Genomic DNA, 21289 nt, shown 5'->3' on the forward strand with positions numbered 1-21289 from the left:
CTGAGCCCAAAAAGGTTGAGAACCACTGGTCTAGAGACTTGATAATGATTGTACTGACCTGTGGAGGTCTGTCACTACCCTCTGTTGGATGGAAGCAGACCTCATCTGTGTCAAAGATACTGTAATGTTCATGGAGATTCTCTTTAGCTCAAGTGATACAGGTTTGTGGTTATGGAGCAGCAGGATCTGGGTTCTCTCCTAGTTTTTACATAGCATGAGCGGATGAATTGGGAAGAAAGGGGCATCCTGGACTCCCCCGTCCTCTAGCACCACCTGCTACTTGTCTTGGTGAGGCCTGGGGGGAAGAAGGGAAAAATGGTCATATGTACAAACAGAGAAAGGTGGGGGGTATGCGGAGGAGCAGTGGGGAGGAGATGTTGAATGTGGTGTATGGAATCAATGAGGAAGGAGAGAGAATGAAGCAATACTGGAATGAGCATGGGGATTAAAATAAGGGGGAGGGTGTGACAGAATGTAACCATGAGTGTCCACACCCTACGCACTGTCATAATAACCTTTGTACAAAATACACTTTGTGAGATACCGTTTGAAAACTCATGATTTGCTGGTCATTTTTATCCTGATAAAATGTATATGACAACATTGCATGTGACGTTATAAGATTCCACTATATGGTGTTTTTAACATGTGTTCCAAACCACAGCCCTACCCAAGCAGAAGTTGGCATACAGGGCTGTCCTGAACAAAGGAACATGTGCTCAGCTTAATTTGCATTTAAGCAGTAAACAGGATCATCAAGCAGGAAGAGAAACAAAGGGTTTCTCTAATAGGTGAGGAAAAAGCAGCAGGGAACATCGTTCCCTATTGACACTGTCTCCTGAATCTCAGCTGGAAATGGTTTTTCAAGAGGGGGACTGATACTATAAAAAGGAGGAACAAAAAATCCAAGGTCTGCCCTCTCGTAGCATTCACGGCACCTGAAGCAACAAGACAAAGGAAGTGCTCGTTGGATTCTAGGGAGAAGGGGTCCTGACCTAAGAAATTTGGTCAGTAAAGTTGCTGAAAGCATGTGACAGAACTTTTGCTTCGAGTTTGACATAGTTTGGTAAGTTAGGCACCAGTTGTGTTTTATCTTTCTTGTAACCATTTCTGAATTTTATTCCTCGTTACTTGTGCTCACTTAAAATCTCTCTGTTTGTAGTTAATAAACTTGTTTTATTGTTTATCTAATCCAACATGTTTAAATTGAAGTGTCTAGAAAACTCCATTTGACAAGTTATGTGCATATTATTTCTATTAAAACAATGACAGACTTTACATAAACTTGTATTGCCCAGGAGAGGGCTGGGCTGTACAGGACATACTCCCAGTCTTAGATTGTCTCCCAGAAATGTATGTTGGAGGCACCTGCAGCAGAACCAAGGCTGCTAAGAGCCAAGGTGTGGCTGGCTGGCTGCAGTACACACGGACGGATGTAGCTGGGAGTGACTTGCATGCTGGAAGCTGTTTGTGATCAGTCAGACTGGAGGCTACAGCAGCAAAGCAATATAAAGGGCATCCCAGGTCAGAAGGCAGGGGTGACACAGTTACTCATTAGCCTGGATTGTACCCTGGTATGTCACTGAGAGGCCTAAGTAATAGAGGCTGCATTTGTAAGTTAAACTGAGCTTGGGCAGTCATTCAGAAAAAACAAAGGATGGCTCCTTGGTCCTGCCATTGCCCTCCCTCCCCCCGCTTTCACTGTGTGTTCATGTGCCGTCTCCTGGTACTGTGATGGTTACCACCTCTGCAGTTTCCTAATGCAGTGTGTGTCTAACTCTGGTAAGAGGAGGTCCCCACTGATGGGCACAATTCAGCTGGAGCCAGAACATTGATTCATAGGGTGCCTACATCTTACGAAAACAACGAGGAGTCTGGTGGCACCTTAAAGACTAACAGATTTATTCAGGCATAGCCTTTTGTGGGTAAAAAACCCACTTCTTCAGATGCTTATGCCCAAATAAATCTATTAGTCCTTAAGATGCCAACGGACCCTCATTGTTTTTGTGGATACCGACTAACTCAGCTACCCCTCTGATACTTGGTACATCTTATGTTGAGGGCTGCATTAGCAGCTTGCCAGGAGCCTGAGAACAGCACCTAATTTGCATTTAAATTGACACTACACATTGTTGTATTGTTTGCTAAATTTCAGTGTGTGTGCTCAGCTAGTGTCTGCTTGCCCATCTCTCCTTCCCAGAGTGGTGACTAGACCAAGGTCATTGCTGGAGTTCACCAGCACAAACAGCCACCAACATGCAGTCAACCTGCTTGGTCCTGCCATCCACAAGCCACGTTTTGCTCCTCATGCTGCACTTTTGACTACCCTGGTTTATAACAATATTTCCTCTGGCTCGGTTTGTCAGGAGAGCCCGAGCGAGTTAGGTGCCTGCCTACTTTGAGAGTCCCTGCCTGTGCTGCAAAGTGTCTGTTGGAGCCCCTACCAGAGGCTCTACCAGAGTCAGTTCTGTGTCATTAGGGAGAAATATACTTGTATCTTCCTGTGATCAATCACTTTTTAGCAAAGTGCTTCAAGGTCAAGCATTGCAGTTAAGTGTTTCTAACACAGTTTTCCCCCAACACTGGTCAGTTTGTTCACTCTAGCCAATGTTGTGTAAGCTGGAGCAGTGCACCCACACAGCGCTCCTGCCAGCCAGTGCTGAGAGTTTTGCGTTTGACACCTGGCTCATGCATCCAGAAACTCTCCCAGAGCAAGTACACTGCAGCAGTGCACAGGTACATGTCTGGTGACAAAGTGCATGTCTGTATAGACACTGCCTATCTATGAGGGCATCTCCCCGATCACCTTTTATAAATGCTGTGACGTTGGGTACGTCTACACTACGGGACTATTCCGAATTTGCATAAACCGGTTTTGTAAAACAGATTTTATAAAATCGAGTGCGCGCGGCCACACTAAACACATTAAATCGGTGGTGTGCGTCCATGGTCCGAGGCTAGCGTCGATTTCTGGAGCGTTGCACTGTGGGTAGCTATTCCCTAGCTATCCCATAGTTCCCGCAGCCTCCCCCGCCCCTTGGAACTTCCGGGTTGAGATCCCAGTGCCTGATGGGGCAAAAATCATTGTCGCGGGTGGTTCTGGGTAAATGTCGTCAGTCACTCCTTCGTCTGGGAAAGCAACGGCAGACAAGCATTTCGCGCCTTTTTCCCCTGGATTGCCCTGGCAGATGCCATAGCATGGCAATCATGGAGCTTTTTTTGCCGTTTGTGACTCTCACCGTATGTGTACTAGATGCCGCTCACAGAGGCGATTCAGCAGCACTACACAGAAGCATGCTTTTGCTTTTGCATGACAGCAGAGATGGTTACTAGCCATATTGCACCATCCAAACCCTTCCATAAATTGGAACTGAGGATGATCATGGCTACCAGTCCTTTTGTACCATTTGCTGCTAGTGCCCCTGGTCAATCAGCAGGGGCGCAAAAGCCAAGAGTGGTTACTAGCCATATTGTACCTTCCATCGTTTTGTACCATTGGCTGCTGTCATAAGTGCCCCTGGCCGATCAGCCAGGGGCGCAAAAGCAAAAATTGGGAATGACTCCCTGAGTCAATCCCTCCTTTTTGGTATCAAAAAATAGAATCAGTGCTGCCTAATATAGGCAAGTGTGCTAGAGAACCACCTGCTCTGTGTCAGAGCCCGCAGAAATTATTATCTGTATGCTATTCACAGGGGGTGCTCCTGTAACAACCCCACCTGTTGATTCCGTTCTTCCCCCAGCCTTTCTTGGCTACCGTAGCATTGTCCCCCCACTTGTGTGATGAATTAATAAAGAATGCAGGAATAAAACACACTACTGACTTGTTAGTGAGAAATGAGTGGAAGGCAGCCTCCAGCTGCTATGATAGTCCAGACAGGACATTAAGCAGTGTGTAGGAGAGAAGCCCAGCATCCCACTGCTAGTCCAGGGGCAACTGAATCTTTTCTTTACACATGAAGGGTGGGGGCTGATGGAGCTCAGCCCCCTGTTGCTATGATGAGGATGGTTACCAGCCATATTGCACCATCCATCCACCAGAAAAAATTAGGGCCAATAGGCTGATGACGAGGACGGTTACCAGTCCTTTTGTACCATCAGCTGAGGCTGATGATGAGGATGGATTTCCATCTTTTTGCACGATCAGCTTATGCTGATGATGAGGATGGATTTCCATCGTATTGTACCATCAGCCGCCCATGACGGGGGGGGAGCAAGGATGTTGGTGTTGAGTGCTGCACTATCGCGTCTATCTGCAGCATTCAGTAAAGATAGGGTGACATGTAAAAGAGTCAGAGGATTGTTTTACCTTTCGCTTCTGGGGGTGGGTGGGGGGTGGGTGAGTAGATTGCCAAGCTATGCCCTGACCCGCGGGCACTGTGTTTGACCCTAGAAGCATTTGGAGCTCAGCCAAGAATGCAAATAATTTTAGGAGGCTGCAGGAACTGTGGGATAGCTTCAGTCCTCCAGTCCATGCGCATCCATTTGATTCTTTGGCTTTCCGTTACGCTTGTCACGCTGCAGTGCGCTGAGTCCCTGCTATGGCGTCTGTCAGGAGATTTTTAAAAAAGGATTCTGAATTTCATCTTCTGTAACGGAGCGCTGATAGAACGGCTAGAACGGATTTGCCTGCCCTTACAGCGATCACATCCGCATGGTCCATGCGGGAGCTCTTTTTTTTATTTTGATTTCGGACTGCATCGCCACCCGTGCTGATCGGAGCTCCACGCTGGGCAAACAGGAAATATTCAAAAGTTCGCGGGGCTTTTCCTGTTTACCTGACCACTGCATCCGAGTTCAGATTGCGGTCCAGAGCGGTCACTGGTGCACTGTGGGATAGCTCCCGGAGGCCAATACCGTCGATCAGCGTCCACACTAACCCTAATCCGATATGTTAATACCGATACTAGCGTTACTCCTCTCGTTAGGGAGGAGTACAGAAACCGGTTTAAAGAGCCATTAAAATCGATATAAGGTGCCTCCTAGTGTGGACGGTTTTGGCGTTAAATCGGTTTTATGCTCCTAAAACCGATTTAAACGCCTAGTGTAGACCAGGCCGTTATCTGATGTCAGAAAGTTCCTTCTCTGCCTTGGTGGATCCTGCACTTTTGGCAGATTTGCTCGCCTCAGAGGTTCACTGCAGCCCTCAGTTTGGCCGCTTCTGCTAGAGGCTCAAATGTGCCCGTCACTCAGCTAACCTCATCACTGGCCATCATGGGGAAAATGGAGAACAATCTCCATAGTCTCTGTTGTCCCACCTAGTGGGTCGGGGATAGGCCAGATCCCTTTCTAAATTAGACCTTCCCTTCTGGTGTTGCTCACAGACCAGGTCAACTTCTGTGTATGATCAGGAGTTGGGGGATATGGGAGGGAACCCGGGCCCGCCCTCTACACTGGGTTCCAGCCCAGGGCCCTGTGGATAGCAGCTGTCTACAGTGCGTCCTGTATCTTCCCGCAGCACCTTCTTTATTCTCTCTGCAGGATCTTCCTCCTGAAGCCTAATCACACTTATACTCCTCAGTTCTCCAGCAGCACCTTCTCACTCCCTGCTCCTTGCACGCCCTCCACTAACTGATGGGAGGTCCTTTTTAAACCAGGTGTCCTGATTAGTCTGCCTGCCATAATTGATTCCAGTATGTTCTTAATTGGCTCCAGGTGTCTTAATTAGCTTGCCTGTCTTAATTGGTTCTAGGAGGTTCCTGATTGCTCTAGCGCAGCCCCTGCTCTTGTCACTCAGGGAACAGAAAACTGCTTATCCAGTGGCCAGTATATCTGCCTTTTACTTCTCTGCTGTACCCTGAGTAGGGTGACCAGATGTCCCGATTTTATAGGGACAGTCCCGATTTTTGGGTCTTTTTCTTATATAGGCTCCTATTACACCCCCCCACCCCCCACCCTCTGTCCCGATTTTTCACATTTGCTGTCTGGGCACCCTAACCCTGAGGCCCGCCGGGGATGTCAGCAGGCGGATCCTTCACGGAGCCGTGAGCATGAGTGTGTACTTGGCACGGTTCACCTCTGTCCCTGAAGCCTGTCCCCTCTGTGGCGTGAGGGAGACCCTGGCGCATGCGTACCTTCAGTGCACCAGGCTGCAGCCCCTCTTCCAGCTCCTCCAGAACCTCTTATTGAGGTTCTGGCTGCACTTTTCACCGCACTTATTTATTTATGCACACCCAGTCTGAGGCGCCACGAAGTCCCGGGACCACCTCGTCAACCTCCTCCTAGCCATGGCCAAGGTGGCCATTCGTAACACCAGGGAGAGGAGGGGGAGGGGGAGGGGGAGAGCCTGCAACTGTGGGGCTGTTTTTCGTTCTTTCATCCGTTCACGTATCCAGGCAGAGTTCCTCTGGGCAGCATCCGCGGCTCTCTTGATGTCTTCGAGGAGCAATGGGCGCTGTCCGGAGTTCTCTGCTCAGTGTCTCCTTCCGGTTCCTTAGTTTTGGCCCTTTGACCCCCACGCCTGTTCCTGTTGTTGCATTCATTGTCCCCTGGACTCAGTTGGGTTCTGGGTTTAGTAGCCCCTCCCCAGGCTGGGGAGGGGCTTATAGCAGTAGGCGAGCTAGCGCTCGCCCACGTCCCAGCACTCAAAAGGACTAGGCGAAATGCATGGACATGTGACTTGTCCATGTGACTCCAATCACCATCTTGTTACTGTAATTTTCCACTGACTGTGCTGAGGGCTTTGTTTGAAACAATAGGTTTCACTCCACATGGCAGAAGATGTAAAAGGTCCTGGAAATTTCTCCATTTTGCCTCTTTCCTTGCCCAAACCTCTGGACTATGAACTATACAAATGGGAGCATTCTAACCAATGGACTGAGGACCTTCCAATGATTTGGAAGCAACCAGAGACTTATCAAGCCAGTGGTTTATCCCATCACTGCTACAAGCCTGAACCAAGAACTTTGCCATTACTGTATGTATTTGATTCCTTTAACCAATTTTAACTCTCACCTTTCTTTCTATTTATGAATAAACCTTTAGATTTTAGATACTAAAGGATTGACATCAGTGTGATTTTTTTTTTGGGTAAAATCCAGTTTATATATTGACCTGGGTGTGTGACTGGTCCTTTGGATCAGAAGACCCTTTTATTTGAAGAGACTGGTTTTAAAGAACCACTGATCTCTAAGTCTAGTGTTTTCGGTGGTAATACAAGGACTGGAATGTCTGAGGAAACTGCTTTTATGACTTCTTGTTAGCCAGTGTCGTGACACAGAAATTTACTTTGTTGTTTGTTTGGTATCTCCTATGGGGGATTAGCCACCAGTCTTTGGGTGTATCTGCCCTATTTCTCTGCAGTTTGCCCTGAATTTGGCATTCTCAGTTGTGACCCACAGAGGTATGGTTACAGATGCCATATATTGCAAAGTTACATGCATGCTGCTAAATCTGTCTCAGTTGCCTGTTTCTAATAACTCTGTCCCTCTTGAGGACTTACACATCTGTCCCAAGGGGCAGGTACGTCCTCTCAACACTAGGCAAATGCCATTTTGGGATGCTCCCACAGGCCATGCAGCCCTAGCTGGCCAGACTCTGGTCCTGGCAGCCTTGGGAGAACACGTGGGCTTTTGAGGTGTGGTGGGTCAGGAGGGGAGACAAGCCACTCGCTGTTATTGATGGCTTCCCTTCTTGTGTCCATAGCCTGGAGGGAGGCATAGGAGGGGCCTAGGCCAAGGGCGGCAGGGAGGCTGCCCCCGGGAGACAGACCGCGCAGATGGAGATCTGAATCTCTCTGTAAATGTTAGTTAATTTTTAAATATTTTATCTTCAAGAAGGTTTCATTGTGTTTGTGCTGGATTCCTCTTCAGGTCAGGGATGTTTTGAAGGCTGCCATAGGGCCGGCTTGCAATGGAAGAAGCTGGTGGGACCCAGAGCCTGGAGTGGGGAGGGGGAGGTGAGCTGGGTACAGAATATCACATTGTCTGTGCTAACTTGGAGAGAGTTATGGTTTTGGCTCTGTCACTGAAGAGTGGGCTGGGACACGGTGGGACACCTGTACATCTGGTCTGCACTAGCTCTGCAAGGGCTCAGGTATCACCGGTGCAGGTGGAGGGGTAACCATGTCATGGCTGGGCTCTAGGCCATTTTGAAACATTAGGGGATTATTCTGTGTGGACACAAAGTTCTCACTTGTACCCCCAAGCATTGAACTTCTGCAGAAATGTCAGAGATCTCTAGTATAGGTTGGGTTACAAATGGAAAATCATTCTATGGGTGTTCCCTATCCTGCTTCATTGCTCACATGTTTCATTCCTCTGTCTATTGTGGCAGAGCTCTGACCTTGCCCCCGTGGGTCCTGCGCTTCTATGCGGTTTATGCTAGCCTCAGTGGCTCACTGTGACCCTCCACGTAGCCCTTCTCTCTCTAGGGCCAGGGTTACAATCTACTGAGCCCTTTTCATCATAGGCCAGCAAGGAGGTTGGTGAGAGAACTCCCACAGTCTCTGTTGTCCCTGGGGGCTTATTTCAGAACAGTTTAGCCTCCTATCCTGACAAGGGCCTGACTTGCCCTCTAAGGAGATGTTCCTGTAGTGGTGGGTTGGGGGGAACCCGGGCCCACCCTCTACTCCGGGTTCCAGCCCAGGGACCCTAATGGTAGCAGCTGTTGGCAGCCAACCTTTCACTGCCAGAGTTGCTACATTGCCCTGGGCCACTTCCCCACAGCTCTCCTGCTTCTCCCTTCTTCTCCCTTACCTTAGGGCTCCCTTAACGATGGTTTGAGGGTGTCTTCATTAACCAGCCCTTCAGCCGCACTTCCTCTCCTCTGGCTCTCTGGCTCTCCTCTGCCTGACTGGAGTGAGCCCTTTTTATAGTATCAGTGAGGCCTTAATTATAGTCAGGTGGTCACATTAGCTCAATGGCCTCACCTGACTCTTTGCAGGTTAATTAGAGTCAGGTGTTCTCATTAGCCTGGAGCAGCCCCTGCTCTGGTCAGTCAGAGAACAGAAAACTGTTAATCCAGTGGCCAGTATATCTGCCTTCTGCTATTCTGCTGTACCCAACTGGCCTGGGTCTATCACATATCCCTCCCCCCTGCTCAACACCAAGGGGTTGGGCAGCTTGGGACGCCAATGTATGCGTGATAAGCCATCGGCATTGCCATCGCGACTCCCTGCTCTGTGCTCTATGCGGAACTGGAAAGGTTGGAGGGATAAGAACCACCTGGTTACCCTTGTGTTCTTTTCCTTGTTCTGTTGCATCCATTGAAGAGGGGCATGGTCAGTCACAAGGATAAATCTGTGCCCCAGCAGGTAATAACGCAACGTTTCCATGGCCCATTTTACAGCAAGGCACTCTCTCTCTACAACTGCATATTTTTGTTCCCTCGGAAGGAGTTTCCTATTGAGGTAGAGAACTGGGTGTTCCTCCTCCCCAACCATCTGCGACAGGACGGCCCCTAACCCTACCTCGGATGCATCTGTCTGTAGGATGAAGTCCTTGTTGAAATCTGGGGCTATCAATATGGGGTTACTGCAGAGGGCAGTCCGTAGGTCCACGAATGCCCTCTCTGCTGCATCGGACCATCTGACTGGATCAGGACCATGGGCCTTCTCTAAGTCCGTTAGGGGACTTGCCCTTGTAGCAAAATGGGGGATGAAACACCAGTAATACCCCACCACCCCTAGGAATGCTCGGACCTGCTTCTTACGACTCGGCCGAGGCCAATTTTGGATGGCCTCTAACTTATTCAGTTGGGGTTTTTACCAGACCTTTTCCTACCACATAGCCAAGATATTTGGCCTCCATGGACCCTACAGCACACTTAACAGGGTTCGCTGTAAGGCCAGCTCGCCGGAAAGTATCAAGGACCAAGTGGGTCTCCCAGTCTGGGGTATGAATCACCACGTCATCCAAGTAGGCCGCAGCATAACTGGTATGGGGGCATAATAACTTGTCCATGAGGCGCTGAAAGGTAGCTGGAGCCCCATGTAGTCCAAAGGGAAGGACCATATATTGGAAGAGACCCTCTGGTGTAGAAAACGCTGTCTTTTCCTTTGCATCTTCGGCTAGGGGAATCTGCCAGTACCCCTTTGTCAAGTCTAAGGTTGTCAAGTACCGAGCATTCCCCAGACGGTCCACTAGTTCATCTATGCAGGGTATAGGGTAGGCATCAAACTGGGATATCTCGTTTAGTCGACGGAAGTCGTTGCAGAACCTTGTGGTGCCATCAGGTTTGGGCACCAACACTATTGGGCTAGACCACTGACTGGGATTCTTCGATGACCCCCATCTCCAGCATTTTCCTGACTTCCGCTTTTATTTCCTCCCTTTTGGCTGCTGGCACCCGGTAGGGCCTCATAGTTACTCTGGCCCCAGGGTTTGTGATGATGTGGTGATATGTCCCGCTTGTGCGACCCGGCTTTGTCAAGAATACATCTTGATATTGGGCAATCATCTCACTTACCTCTTTCTTCTGTCTGTTAGTCTATAAGGTGCCACAGGACTCTTTGCTGCTTTTACAGATCCAGACTAACACAGCTACCCCTCTGATACTCTTTCTTCTGGACTGTCGTTAGATCAGGAGACACCCTCACCTGTTCAGGATTTTTGTTCCCTGGGTGCAGCTCTTCTTATGGGTTACCTAGGGAGGTAGTGGAATCTCCTTCCTTAGAGGTTTTTAAGGTCAGGCTTGACAAAGCCCTGGCTGGGATGATTTAGTTGGGTTTGGTCCTGCTTTGAGCAGGGGGTTGGACTAGATGACCTCCTGAGGTCCCTTCCAACCCTGAGATTCTATGATTCTATGAATCACTGTGCATGCCTCTCGCGCATGCCATGGTTTCAGAAAGTCGACGTGGTATATCTGCTCTACTTTTCGACATCCTGGTTGTCACACCTTGTAATTTACTTTCCCTACAGTTTCAGCTGTTTTGTAGGGCCCTTGCCCCTGGGCCAACAGCTTACTTTCGGCCATGGGTACCAGTACCATTACTCGGTCACCGGGTTGAAACTGACGAAGCTTGGCTTGACGGTCGTAGTAGGTTCTCTGGGCCTCTTGGGCCTTCTCTAGGTGCTCCCTCACTATGGGAGTGACCCAAGCTATCTGGTCCCTCATGCGTAGTACATGTTCTATTACGTTCTTCCCCTCACTGGGTTCCTCCTTCCAAATTTTCTTGGCTATGTTCAGGATGCCTCGGGGTTTGCGTCCATACAACAGCTCAAAGGGGGAGAATCCGGTGGAAGCTTGGGAGACCTGACGGATGGCAAACATGAGGTATGGTAGTAGGTTGTCCCAATCTTTCCCATCCTTGCTTACCACCTTTCTTATCATGGCCTCGAGGGTTCGGTTAAATCTTTCCACCAGACCATCGGTTTGTGGATGGTAAACCGAGGTCCGCAGGGTCTGGACATGGAGCAGGGAACACAAGTCCTTCATCAGCTTGGACATGAATGGTGTTCCCTGGTCTGTGAGGATTTCTTTTGGTAGCCCTACCCGGGCAAAGATTGCCACTAATTCTTTGGCAATGCTCTTGGAAGCTGTGTTTCATAAGGGGACAGCTTCTGGGTATCTGGTTGCCTCGGGTCGTTTTCTCTAGTGGCCCCACAAGATCCATGGCGATCCGCTCGAACGGAACTTTGATGATCGGCAGGGGTACCAGAGGAACTCTTAGATGTGGACGAGGGCTGTGCAGTTGACATTAAGGGTAAGGGGCACAGTGCTGCCGGACGTCTTCATGTACCCTTGGCCAGAAGAACCTGCATAAGATCCACGTCTGGGTTTTCTCCGCTCCCAAGTGTCCTCCAAAAAGGTGACTGTGAGCAAGACTTAATAGTGCCTTCTGGTGTTTCCGGGGGACTAGGAGCTGGTGTACCTCTTGCTCCTGCATTTGCACGACCCGGTATAGGAGATGCCTCTTGATCACAAAATAAGGCCCTGGCCCACGGGCCTTTCCCTCTATGGGTACCCCATCTATCTCAGCCACCTCCTTCCTGGCGTTCTCGTACCTTGGGTCTTCCACCTGGTCCTGTCCAAAAGTCTCTCTCTCTGGGGTTAACAGCCTGAACTCTGGGGGATCTGTCTCTGCCCTCTCAGCTGGCTCCGTGAGGTTGGGGTTGGAAGTGGTCTCTGACCCCTCCTCTGTCTCAGGGCCCTCCCCTTCAGTTGCCCGTGTACGTCTGCCTACACAGGCGAACCTCTGTCCTTGTATCAGGATTCGGGTACCCAAAGCCTTGGCCGCCCTTCTTTCTCTTTTGGTCTTCCTACCTTTCCCCCGGACAGGGAATAGTTCCTGAGACATTTTCATGAAAAATGAGAGGTGACCTTATGCCATGGAAGCCTCCTGAAGTTCGGGGAGCTCCCTTCCCTCCAATCCCTCCGGTGGGAGCAAGTTTCCAAACCCAGGGAAATCTCAACCTATGAGCACGGGGTATGGGAGGTTTGGGACTACCCCTGCGTTCACCCCGGTGACATTTCCCTGAATTTCAATTTGTACTGGTATGATGGGGTGGTAGCTAACAGTCCCATGGACACAGGTTACCCCCGTACGCTTGGCTTGCACTAACTGGCTGCGCTTCACTAACTTACCCAAAATTAGGGTAATAGCACTCCCCGAGTCTACGAGTGCCATGGTTTCTACCCCATTCAACTTTACCTGCCTTGTATATTTATGTGGGGTGACTGCGACCCCTACAATATTGAGTAGGCTGCATGGGTCTGCCCCGTTCCCCAGGTTGCACTGCATTATCTCTATGACATTGGGGGACTGGGCAGCTATGTACCTCAACTCCCCACACCCGTAACACCTGTAATTGTTTCTAGTCACTCCCCTATCATGTGGGTTAGGGGGGTTAGTCCCAAGGTTCCCCTCATTCAGCCCTTCCCCTTCCTTCTGGGTTCCCGACTGGTTTTTGGCCTCCCTCTTCTTCCACCTAGGACTTCCCTGGGGTTTGGCCACCCGACCCTACACAGTCAGGGTCGAGTATTTGATTCATGAGGGGCCTTCCTTGGGTAGTTGGGTTAATTCCCTGGCTGTCATCCGTCTTTCCACCAATGTGATCATTTTGTCGTAAGTGGACGGATCGTTCTGGCAGACCCATTTGTGGAGATCTGGCTGCAGTGCCCACATGTAATGGTCCATGACCAAAGTCTCTAAAATCTCCTCTGGGCTGCATGCCTCGGGCTGTAACCACTGTATGAGGTCGAATAGTTGGGACCTTTGAGGTTTGTTCTCCCTGTATTTCCACTCCTGGAACCTCTGGGCCCGTACCACTGCCGTCACCCCGGATCGTGCTAGGATCTCTGCCCTCAGCCGGGAATAGTCAGCGGCATCCTCCGTGGGCAGATCAAAGTAAGCCTTCTGGGCCTCTCCGCACAAGAAAGGGGCGAGAATGCTGGCCCACTGCTCCAGGGGCCACACCTCACGCTGTGCAGTCCTTTCAAATGAGAGGAGATACGCCTCTATATCATCGTCTGCCGTCATCTTAGGCAGACAACCAGTAGCCCTCAGGGTTCGCATCTCATTGGACTCCCGGGTCTGGGTGGTGAGGATCTTCAGCTGGTCCACAACCTCGCGCAGGAGGGCTCGATCTTGGGTCGCCTGGCTCATTAATAATTGGTTGGTTTCCTGCTGTAACCTCATGGACTCCTGTTGCGCCATCGCTGTAACCTCATGGACTCCTGTTGCGCCATTGGTTGCCTCCTGCTGGGCCTCTGTGGCTTGCACCAGCGCTCTCACCACCTCCTCCATGGTGGTACAAACAAAAAACCCACAAACAAAAACCCCAGTGCACTTTTTTTTTTTTTTTTAGTAAAAACCTCTTTGTTCCGCCATGCTGTGAACAATCACGATCCCACCTCTGACACCAGTTGTGGCAGAGCTCTAACCTTGCCCCCGTGGGTCCTACGCTTCTATGCGGTTTATGCTAGCTTCAGTGGCTCACTGTGACCCTCCACATAGCCCTTCTCTCTCTAGGGCCAGGGTTACAGTCTACTGAGCCCTTTTCATCATAGGCCAGCAAGGAGGTTGGTGAGAGAACTCCCACAGTCTCTGTTGTCCCTGGGGGCTTATTTCAGAACAGTTTAGCCTCCTGTCCTGACAGGGGCCTGACTTCCCCTCCCAGGAGATGTTCCTGTAGTGGTGGGTTGGGGGGAACCCGGGCCCACCCTCTACTCCAGGTTCCAACCCAAGGACCCTAATGGTAGCAGCTGTTGGCAGCCAACCTCTCACTGCCAGAGTTGCTACATTTCCCTGGGCCACTTCCCCACAGCTCTCCTGCTTCTCCCTTCTTCACCCTTACCTTAGGGCTCCCTTAACGATGGTTTGAGGGTGTCTTCATTAACCAGCCCTTCCGCCGCACTTCCTCTCCTCTGGCTCTCCCCTGCCTGACTGGAGTGAGCCCTTTTTATAGTATCAGTTGGGCCTTAATTAGAGTCAGGTGGTCACATTAGCTTAATGGCCTCACCTGACTCTTTGCAGGTTAATTAGAGTCAGGTGTTCTCATTAGCCTGGAGCAGCCCCTGCTCTGGTCAGTCAGGGAACAGAAAACTGTTAATCCAGTGGCCAGTATATCTGCCTTCTGCTATTCTGCTGTACCCAACTGGCCTGGGTCTATCACACTATCTATCATCTTTCCCCTCTCCATCCCTTCTTTTAGTCTCAATACAAGTTGGTACAAGAACATTCTTTGCTGCACTGTCTGGAGAAGACTCCATCTATCTTTAAAAGAGGGGGAAAGGAGGAGCCAGGGAACTATAGACCAGTCAGCCTGACTTCAGTACCTGGGAAGTAGGGATATAAATATCATTTTAAAAAGTTAACCCGTTAAACAATTAAAATTATATCATTTAACCATTAACCAAGGTCACTCCAGTGGGCCGGTGCCAGGCGGCAGGGGCTGAGGTCCCGCCGGCCAGGGCTCGGGTTCCGCTGGGGCTGAGGTCTTGGCGCAGCTGGGGCTGGGGTCCCGCCGGCCCAGACAGGGCTGCTCCAGCTGGCTTGCCCCGTGTGGCCACTGGGGTTAACAATTAAGGTCCAGTTAACAGTAAGCCTAATGCTTACCGGTTAACCAGTTAACCTTTTACATTTCTACTTGGAAGCTACTAGAGCAATGTATAAAACATTCAATTTGCAAATACCTGGAGGATGAAGGGGTGATCACTAGCAGCCAGCATGGATTTACCAAGAACAAATCATGCCAAAACAGCTTGATTTCCTTCTTTGACAGGGTAACTGATTTGGTAGATAGGGGGAATGCGGTGGATATAATATATCTGTACTTTAGCAAAGGCTTTTGACACAGTCCTACATGACATTCTCATTAGTAATCTGGAGAAATGTGTATTAAATGGATACATAATTGTTTAAACAACCACAATGAATAACTGTTAATGGAATGATGTCGGATTGGAGGGAGGTCTCAAGTGGGGTTCCACAGGGATCTCTTCTAGATCCCGTGTTGTTTAAAATCTTTATTAATGACCTTGATGTAGGTATAGCGAGCATACTGATCAAATCAGATGGTACAAAGGTAGGGGAGATTGCCAACACTTTGGAGGATAGAGCTAAAATTCAAAAGGATTTTGATAAATTGGAGAACTGAGCTATCAACAACAAAATGAAATTCCACAGACAAATGTAAGTTGCCACATTTAGGAAAGAAAAGCCAAATGCACAAATACAGAATGGGGGATAACTGGCTTGGCAGCAGCACTGCTGAGAAGGATCTGGGAGGTGTGCAGGATTACAACCTCAACATGAGTCAGCAATGCAATGCTGTTGCAACAAAAGCAAATGCAATTTTAGGTTGCATTATCAGAGCATGCAAGTACCGCTATACTTAGCACTGGTTAGGCCTCAGCTGGAGGACTGTCCAATTTTGGTCACCTCTGTAAAGAAAGGAGAGAAATTGAATCATAGAATTCAAGATCAGAAGGGACCATTATGATCATCTAGTCTGACCTCCTGCAAGATGCAGGCCACATAAGCCGATCCACCCACTCCTTAAGCAAGCGACCCCTGCCCCATGCTTCGGAGGAAGGCGAAAATCCTCCAGGGCCACTGCCAATCTACCCTGGAGGAAAATTCCTTCCCGACCCCAAATATGGCGGTCAGCTGAACCCCGAGCATGCGGGCAAGACTCTCCAGCTGTACCCTCTAGAAAAAGGCTAACAATATCCTATCATTGACCCATTGTACTAATTACCAGTGTGGCACTTAATTGACCTATTGACTAAGCCCGTTATCCTATCATACCATCTCCTCCATAAACTTATCCAGCTTAATCTTAAAGTCATGGAGGTCCTTTGCCCCCACTGTATCCCTCGGTAGGCTGTTCCAGAATTGCACTCCTCTGATGGTTAGAAACCTTCGTCTAATTTCAAGCCTAAATTTCCTGACTGACAATTTGTATCCGTTTGTCCTCGTGTCCACATTAGCACTGGAAAGGATCCAGATGCAAGCAACAAAGATGACCAAAGGGATGGAATGCAAGCTATACGAGCAAAGGCTGAAGGAACTGGCAATGTTTAATTTGGAAAAATGGAGATTAAGGGGGGACACGATAGCAGTTTTCAAATATTTGAAAGGCCGCCATAAAAAGATGGAGAAAAATCGTTCACTCTTGCCACAGAGGGCAGGACAAGAGGCAGTGGGTTCAAACTACAGCAGATATAGATGAAATCTCAGGAAAAACTTGAACTGTAAGAACAGTAGGACAGTGGAACAAACTGCTTAGGGAAGTCATGGAAGTGCCTTAACTGGAGGTTTTCAAAAGGAGGCTAGATAGCCATCTGTTTAGCCACAACAAATCCCGCATTTTGGCAGGGAGTTAGACTAGAGGACGTTTGTGGTTCTATGATCCTATATCTCAACCCCCCTGTATCTCTGTCCTTGTTAAATTGTATCTATGCCCTTTCCTGTTCCTCTCAATAGCCCTTCCCCATTGTTATTTTTATGGCTGAATGCTTTTGTCTGCCATCCAGTATTGCACTCTGCTGTCTTGCAGTACAGTAGAAACTGCTTGTGGTAAACTCTGCTTGAATAAAGCCTTGTTTCATAGAGTTCTGTGGCATTGTCCTTGTAGGAAGTTATTGTCCTTAATTCCCTATTTTGTCTCCTATTTTGTTGAAAGTTCAGAATTGTCCCTGAGAAATCTGAACAGGCTGGAACATTAGGACACTCCATTTATGGGGGGAGTAGATCAATTGAGCTCTACTGACTGGACGAGTTTTTTTGTACATTATGAAAATAAACTCCATGAAGGAACGTGATCCTAATCCTGTTAAGAGGAAGAGCACTGGCCTCTCCTCTGGTGGGTGGGGGTGGGGGTGTGCGTGCGCTAAGTCGCTCCAGTGAATATCTCCCATGGGTCAGATGTAGGCAGTCATGCCACTTAGTCCTCCCTGGCCTTTCTTTAATAAGCATCTCATTAAAGCCTAACTAGAGCTGCTTTGTTCTCTGGTTTCCCTATCAAAATTGTGCAGCTCCGGGAAATGTACACGAGCCAGCATTTGAACGAAGCCCCTGCTCTAATCAGGCCATTGTTTTATGTGTGCAGAAGCAGTGTGAGAAAGCTGGTGGCCTCCTGCCATGCATCCTACACACAGTGGTGTGAGGAGGGCACCGCCCTGTCTGTCGGGAAGCATGAATGTGGGTAAAGAGAGAAGGAAGCAGGAGATGGGGAGGAAGGAGAGAAACAAAAGTTAGGGAAGGGGAGGAAAGAGGGCAAAGGGCAGCAGCAGCAGTGGCCCTAGGAGGGGGAGATTCCTACTGAGTGGTGTCAAATGTAAAAAACAGCAGAAAAGAAACCACCCTGTTACTTACTGCATATGGCCAAATTCTCCCCAGATCTAGGGTGACCAGATCACCCAGGTCAAATATCAGGACGCGGGGGGGGGAATGGCGGCAGAGCAAAAAATAAATAAATCCCCCACCCCCGATTCCTCCTCCCTCCACAAGTGCTGGAGGGAGGCCCGGGAGACTCAGGGGAGCGCGGGGCCAGGGTGAGTGTGAGTCCGGCCTGGCCCCGAGCAGGCAGGACTCGGGCGCGGTACCTGTAGGGAGAGTAGGGAGTGGCCTGCGGGGCCAGGCGGCAGCGGCTGTTCTCCCCACCTGGGCAGCGGGACTTGAGAGCAGCCGCTGCTGCAGCTCCCACTGCTGCGGGGGGAGGAAGCGGCCGCTGGCCAAGCTCGGCAGCTGCGGCTCTTGTGCCCACGAACCGCCCGGGCCTGCTGCGGGGACCCAGCGCGCGCCCAGCCCCTGGCCAGTCGTGTCTGGGCTGGCTGCCCAGCTGGTGCAATCCCGCGGGCGGCCCTGGAGTGGGGGCAGCAGGCCCCAGCCCCCCCATCCCGCTCGGGTCCCACAGGGAAACGAACGGGGCTGGGCTGCCGATGCCTCCGCCGCGGGATTGCACCAGCTGGGCAGCCAGCCCAGACGCGACTGGCCAGCGGCTGGGCGCAGCGTGTGTGCTGCTGGGTCCCCGCAGCAGGCCCGGACTCAGGGGGTTCGGGCCCGGGCGCCACATGCTTGGCCGCTTCCTCCCCCCGCGGCAGTGGGAGCTGCAGCAGCAGTTGCTCCCACGTCCCGCTGCCCAGGTGGGGAAAACAGCCACCGCCTGGCCCCGCAGGCCACCCCCTAATCTCCCTCCAGGTACCGCGCCCGAGTCCTGCCTGCTCGGGGCCAGGCCGGACTCACACTCACCCCGGCCCCGTGTTCCCCTGCGTCTCCTGGGCATGGTGTGCTTGGCAAGAGGCGGGGATTTGGGGAGGGATCCAATTGGAGAAGGAGGGGGCGGAGTCGGGGCAGGGAAGGGCGCAAGCCCTTCCAGGCTCCGGAGCCTTTGCTTGTTTGTCCAGTGTCCCGACCTAACATTGGTCGGGACGCGGGACAAACAAGCAAATATCGGGACAGTCCCGATAAAATCGGGACGTCTGGTCACCCTACCCAGATCTCTGTGAGGCCGCCTGGTGATCCCTGGGGGGACCCAGACCCTCCCAGTGACTGCTGGCAGGAAGATCCGACAACCACTGAAGGAAGCTGGAGTCCTAAACTCCAGCCCACGGACTGTATTTAAAAGTGGAAATGGGCCCATGAGTTGGATATTTCTTTACTGCAGGGGTGGGCAAACTACATCCGGCCTGCGGGACCGTCCTGCCTGGTCCTTGAGCTCCCAGCCGGGGAGGCTACCTCCAGCCCCTCTCCCGCCGACCCCCCTCCCCCAGAGCCTCACCTCACTGTGCCAGCAGCATTCTGGGGGGCAGGGCTGCACACTCCTGCGGGGCAGCGTGTCTGGCTTCGCGCCGCTGCCAGACGCTGGTCTGAGTGGCATGGTAAGGGGACCAGGGCTGGGGGGTTGGATAAGGGGCAGGGGGTCCCGGGACGCAGTCAGGGGACAGGAAGCAGGGGACGGTTGGATGGGGCAGAGGTTCTGGGGGGTGGTGGTCATGGGATGGGGAATGAGGGGTTGGATAGGGGGTGGGAGTCTGGGGGGGGTCTGTCAGGGGGCAGGGGTGAGGATAGGGGTTGGGGCAGTCAGGGAACAAGGAGCAGGGGGCTTAGATAGGGGGTGGGATCTGGGAGGAGCAGTTAGGGGCACTGGGGTCTCTGGAGGGGGTGGTCGGGGGACAAGGAGCAGGGGTGGTTGGATGGGTTGGGGATTCTGAGGTGGGCACAGCCTTCCCTACCTGGCCCTCCATACAATTTTGCAACCCTGATGTGGCCCTTGGGCCAAAAAGTTTGCCCACCCCTGCATTACTGGAACCTGTCCTAATAGTCCCTCCAAACCCTCCTGCCATGCATAGTGGGGATCTGCTCCATCTATCTCCTAGAGCTGGAAGGGACCTCAAAAGGTCATTGAGTCCAGCCCCCTGCCTTCACTAGCAGGACCAAGTACTGATTTTTGCTCCAGATCCCTAAGTGGCCTCCTCAAAGACTGAGCCCACAACCCTGCGTTTAGCAGGCCAATGCTCAAACCACTGAGCTATCCCTTCCCCTGAGACTGGTTCTTATAACCTCTAGGTTTGTTAGGACTAGGATGGTCTTTTTCATACATGGGCTAATAATGAACAATGCCTGGGACTGGCACAGGTCAGCCTGGGCTGTTACAGGTCACCATGGCCCTAGGCGGTGAGGAGACGAGGCAGATCCCTTGGGTCTATAGCGAGAGGTGCCGGGTCTGTACCTTAATGCTCCTAGGCTGAGGTTTTCAAAGGCCTCTTGAAATCTATCTTAAACGGTAACAAGGCTGTGAATTCTTTCGATTTTTGTTCGTTAGAAAACAGAAGCCCCCAATTCTGGTGCGTGCTATATGCAGCTGCCCAAATGCCCATCTCCCTCACGCGCCAGTCTGTCCTTATCTTCCTTTCTCCAATCCCATTGCTGGTTTCCACACTCCTTTTCAGATCACATGCAAGACCCTCATCCTCCCCTTCATAGCTCAACACAGCTGTACCATGGCCACATCCCTGCTCTCCTCGCCTCCTGCCCCTCTTCTTTCACTCCCGCCTAGGCATCTCTAGCATCTCCCAGCTAAACAGTCACAAGATCTGACCTCTCCTCCTTTGAACCCCCAAAGACCCACTTCCCCTGTGCCTTCTGAGGTGGATCAGGGGTATCAACCTGTTGCATCCTACATACTTCACTGTGTACGGCCACTGTGATCCTGGGTTGACACTTGCTGTACAGAGTCCAGACCAGAATGACCTTCCCGTGCTGAGCTGGGAAACCAAGAAATACAGCTTTAGAACCCCAACTCATGAAATACAACAGGTAGAATATGCTGGCTGCTTTTGAGTGTAATCTCCTTGAGTTTAGTGATGCCCCGGAGGCAGGCTTTTATTTTGGAGAGGAAGCGTTTGAAGCTGGCAAGGGTGTCAGGAAATGGAATAAACCAGAGGCAGCACTCTGGTCTTATGATGACTAGCTCAGACCATTCACTGCAGACCACAGGTTGAGGGAGTGAACAGTACTGCAGTGTGTCTATGGACTCTCCTCCCCCTCCCACATCTGGCTAGGGTGTCTTCCTTTGAAAAGCTCTGAACTCGAGGGTGGCTGCTCAGAGCAAGTCAGGAAGGTTGGAAATTGTTGGCTGCCAGCTGGACTGCCGTAAGTAGACTGCTAATAACTGCCATGTATTTCTTGTATGTATCGCTTCTTAGCATCAGGCAGGACTGGCAGATTCATGGCTTGGGAATGGCACAGAAACTGTGTCTTTTGTGCTTATGACTTGTGAACAGTTCAGTTTCTCTTCTTCTCTAGGTTTGCTTTCAGGGCTTTCATTACAGTTTGGCATCAGCTTTAAATCCTGAAACTTTCACTACCTGCTCTGGGGAATGTAGAGATTAGCTGGCTTTAGTT

The 21289-nt window shown here is 50.8% G+C and overlaps 1 protein-coding gene across 4 annotated transcripts in view; it reads left to right on the forward strand.

Annotated features, from left to right (window-relative positions):
- The window catches only part of SLC31A1 (solute carrier family 31 member 1), a 97605-nt gene that overhangs the window by 60846 nt on the left and 15470 nt on the right, over positions 1 to 21289 (forward strand). The window contains exon 1 of one of the 4 annotated variants that reach the window (XM_044992879.1): positions 20860 to 21037. The exons of the other annotated variants lie outside the window; for them this stretch is intronic. The gene's annotated coding sequence lies outside the window, so the exon portion shown is untranslated. Of the gene's footprint in view, positions 1 to 20859; positions 21038 to 21289 lie in introns of those variants that run through there. 4 annotated transcript variants of the gene reach the window in all.

The sequence above is a fragment of the Mauremys mutica genome, chromosome 18 (assembly GCF_020497125.1).
Source record: "Mauremys mutica isolate MM-2020 ecotype Southern chromosome 18, ASM2049712v1, whole genome shotgun sequence".
NCBI lineage: Eukaryota > Metazoa > Chordata > Testudines > Geoemydidae > Mauremys > Mauremys mutica.